The sequence below is a fragment of the Ruditapes philippinarum genome, unplaced genomic scaffold (assembly GCF_026571515.1).
Source record: "Ruditapes philippinarum isolate M1 unplaced genomic scaffold, ASM2657151v2 ctg2085_1_1_1_1, whole genome shotgun sequence".
Taxonomy (NCBI): Eukaryota; Metazoa; Mollusca; class Bivalvia; order Venerida; family Veneridae; genus Ruditapes; species Ruditapes philippinarum.
The window spans coordinates 301,445-306,210 of NW_026857461.1; the positions used below are offsets into that span (position 1 = coordinate 301,445).

The window sequence follows — 4,766 nt, forward strand, 5'->3', positions numbered from 1 at the left end:
ATTTTAGTTCTCATGAAAGATATATTGAGAATTTAGATATTTCATTATGTTGGATATGACTATGTGTATATCATTTAAAAACAACAGCTAAAGCAATGGTCAATAGTGGGTTTAGAACAATCACCCTTTAATATTGGCACACCATTTGCAGAATCCCATCGACTGGAACAAGTCCATTGTTCAAAGAAAAAATAATCTAAAATTAAATATCTGATACCATTTCACAGTTTCTTTAAAGATTAATTATGAACATTTTGTCAGGTCCCGAAGCTTTCTTCTCAATAAAATGATTGATGCTGTCCAACACATTCATTTTCACTTAGTTTTGCCCTGAAAAGCCCTGATACAACATTTAAACTTTCCATACAGTATACATCTATTCAATTTCTTTCCTCCAGTGAAAAATCATTTAATATAAGAATTTCAATTGTGTACTTGTACTTCTAATTAGGCCTACATCACAGTAGATACAGAAGTCATCACATTTATTAAAATACACATAGCATGGATATTTAGCTATTTTGAAATTGTTCTTCCAGATTATGAAAGATATGAAGCTACAAATGAGTACTAACTACATGTATATATATATATATACTCGTACATATATAATTACCAATAAACAATTGCATAAAACATGATGCACATGATAGAAATCTCTAAAAGGACTGATTAAGATAAATGGTTTTGATCAAACTCACCGATGCGTGCCAATATTAAAATTCAACTACAAATCCAAAGCATTCAGAATGTATATGGAGCATGCCATTTTGTTTTATGGACAGCACCATTTTGATATCAGGAAGAAGAGGTAAACACAGTTACTAGTAGCAGACGACACAAAACAGTATAATTGTGATCATTGACCAAAAGAAGCAAAGTTTATAAAAAAGCAAATATGTTATTACTGATCACACATTGTATCTGGACTACAATATTAATGTCATTTTGCGTGTTTAAATAATTTCTTCGTTTTCTGTAAATACGTAGTGCTCCCCCTTTCTACATGATACTGATTAAGAGTAATCAAGCGTGAGTGAATGACCATATAGTTCTTCATTGTTAATGAATTTATCGGTTACGGCAATCAAGTCGGCATCATGTTTATCACTCCCAAGACGTTTCACATCTAGACGTTTCACTCCCAATTTGTAATTGTATGGACGTTTCACTCCTATTTCTTTTAAATGTTGATAACAATTAAGGAAAGTTAACAACTATTTTTGTTAGTAATATTTAGGGGAAATTAAATTTTATGTTTGATTTTATTGATATTGAGGGTATTTACCAACTCTTGATTATAGACGCCAACGTCGAGATATGATACAAGTTTTTTAAACTTCTCCACAAAATAGACGATTTTGACAATGAAAAGTTGTTCAAATTATCTGTTGCAAATCATTAAATCCGAGGACATATTAATAAATTAGAAAAGTTAAGACCACTAAAGGCAATAAGACAAAATTCCTTCGCTTATAGAGTCGTAAACGAATGGAACCTACTTCCCAGTGAAATAGTTTTATCCAAGAATGTAAATGAGTTCAAATCAAAATTAGATAAACACTGGCAGTGGAAAAGATTCAAACTTGACAATATTTATTGAATAGACCAATACCGGAGCGGACGACAAGAAAACAGAACTCGAGGGGAATGATAGTCCGTTAGGGGACTAATAAAGTTTCCCATACATCACAAGTGTTTATCACAAGTGTTTTGTTAATAATAATTAATGAATTTAAAGAAAAACAAATGAAATGTTACAGAATGTGTAAATAATATAATCTAAACAGTATAGTATCTGTTCAGAAAAGTGAATTTTGTTCTGTTTAAACAGTGTTTTGAATTATTCATGTTATTAGCTTTCAATGAGGACATATGATTAATTATTAGAAGATAACACATTTAATTATGGGTTGATGATGAGAGGTTTAAATGAAAGACAAATTTCTAGAATTTTATTTTTAACGACGTGAGAAAATTCTATTTTTATTAGGTAAAAAAGATAATAGAATAACATAAAAATGAAAATTTATTGAATATATTTATTATTTTTTGTAAGTCTAAAACTATGAAATGCAAAACAATGTGTATAGAATCTATTAGTCTTTTAGATTATTTCTTTATCAATTTATCAAACAGTAACCAATAAACAAACTTATGTAATTATGGTGTTAACAGTAATGTTGTCACCTTATTAGTTGTATAAACACTGAGACCATCAACTAACAGTATGACATCACTATTCAATCAGTTGTATAAACACTGCAATTTAGCATCAACAGTTTACTAATCATGCAGTTGTTCATTGGACTATCAAAATTTTTCCAGACAACAGCAACATATAAAAAAAGGTCTTCGCAACAAAAACTTCCCCAAAAGTTTTGTATTTAAAAAAATATGTATGTAAAAAGTAAAATAATATTTAATCAGATGATAAGATATAAATAAATTATACAAGATTATCCAATCAAGCAAAAAAAAAAAACTAAATAAACTTTAACAATTATAATGTACTGAGACAAAGTCAAATCCCCTTTAAGTTTTTAAATTATTTTTTTATTCAATTAAGGTATATTTCTAATGAATTTAGTGTTGTCCTAGAAGGAATTTTGGTATGCTAAAACTTGACATACTATAATAGTTCAAACTTATTTGATTAATGAAGTTACATAAAGCAATAAATTCATTTTTTTTGTTCCTACACATCAATAGACCCTTCTCAAATTATATGCATACCTGGAATTCCAGAACCAGAACGAGGTTTAAATGGCACGAATGTAAAAACACTGACCACTCTTATCTCACTATATAGCCACGATGTCGGGTGTTAATAAAGAAAAGTTCTTATTATCATTTTTGTGTGCCAATGTGCTATTCTGATGGTAAATATAATTTACCATATTCTAAAGGTTAAAGATTAAAAAAACACACAACAAATTATGGATGACTAACTTTCTAAGATAAGAAGGGATAAAGGGTCATTGTTAAAGGTAAGCACCTAAAAATAATATTTTGTAAACTTTGACCACTTTATGAACAGAATAATATTTTTGTAAAAATACAGATTTTGTATATTTAGAATAAAATAATGGGGGAACTGCTTGCTTTTAATCTAACAGTTATAACAATTTAAACTTGTAAATTGTAAATTATTATCAGTTCAAATTTATGTTACAAATAGAGGATTGAAGCTGACTAATAGTTATACCATATCACTCCTTATTATAAATATATGTTGTATATTTTAGGTCACTGAATCTACTGTGGTGTGTTCCAAACATTTTAAACTGAGGATTACAACTGGACTCCACTTAAAAATGGTTCTATTCCACCAGTGATTAATTTGGTTGAACAAACAACTCCAATTAAGAAGGCCACTTATATGAAAAATTCTTTCACCAAAGAAAATGCTCATTGATAGGTAATTTTTATGATAAAGTCACTGATTTAACACACATATTCATCATTTCATTTAAATACATATAATATAATGCTTATTTATGTTTAATAAATGTATTTGCTTTTAATATAGAAAAAAAAATCATTTAAATTCTCACTGATATTGAATAAATAATATGTTTTGGTAAAATATTATATATCTTTCAGCATTGTCTATAATGAAGATGAAGAAGATAATGCAACAAGTACCGATTGCCAACCATCTACATCTTATGGGTCTACAGAAACACAGGAAGAAAAATATATTTAAATGCTTCATGAGGCTTGAACTGGAGGAAAAGACCCTGCAACTCAGCTGAGTCTGTATTGAAATTACAAAGGAACATGCACACGTTCGCATTTGTGTCATTGTTACATGGATGCATGTCAGATGTTGAGATGTAATTGAATTTTTTGAAACTGGTGATGATGTGGTGGTTTTTATATGTATATTTAAATTGGTTTTCAATAAAAAAGGATAATAAAAACAATATAATATTAGGATTGAAGTATTAAAGTTTAGTCTTTATTAAAATTTTGAAATAAACAAGAAAATTCATTCTTTCTCTGTATTCTATGGCCTTTCCCTTAATTATATTGCTCAATGGTAGTATTGGAAGTACAAATTAAAATTCATAAAGTACATGTATACTTTATGAGTACATTGTATAGAATTTGGCTAGGCAGAAACTATAGTAAACGGTCTATATAACTGAGTCAATAAATGTTTGATATAATCCACCCAATACACATCTGATAAAGATTTACCACATGTCATTAGGGGCTTATCTGTAAGATTCAATTTGCAATTACCTTTATGTTGGCATCAAGAATCCATAAAAAACAGAACAACAAAGATTATATAATACAAGACACCACAGATTTATATCTATAAACCTTATATTATGTAAGGAAATATCTTTATGACAGCAAAATTGAAACCGAAAGTAAAAAAATCTCTTCTCTTACTCACCTCTTAAACCATAAATGGATACCTCATAAATATAATTGAATTCTTTATAGAGGGATTAACTTTGTCTTGATTAATATATAACTCTACAAATGAGAAATTAATTTTAGGAACCAAAGATAAGTCGATTTCATTGTATACACAGCTTATACTGGCTTATCAGCTTGCCAGTTATGCCTCGTTCTGGTTCATGTTCTAAAAATAGCTGTATAATATTAAGAATGGTCTATTGGCATGCCAAAGGAAAGTAACGTGCCAATGATTATCTAACGCACCTTTTGATTGCATAATTACCGTACAGAAAGATAAACGGGAATAACGGAGTATAGTCAAAATCACTACTGATTGGTTAAAAAAA

At 28.7% G+C, this 4,766-nt stretch overlaps 1 long non-coding RNA gene across 1 annotated transcript; it reads left to right on the top strand.

The window, feature by feature from the left end:
- The first annotated feature begins 2,711 nt into the window (after positions 1 to 2,711).
- LOC132749816 (uncharacterized) lies at positions 2,712 to 4,634 on the top strand. Its single transcript, XR_009628470.1, has 3 exons — positions 2,712 to 2,990; positions 3,249 to 3,421; positions 3,607 to 4,634. It is a non-coding gene; the product is annotated as an uncharacterized LOC132749816 (long non-coding RNA).
- The last annotated feature ends 132 nt before the right edge of the window (positions 4,635 to 4,766 follow it).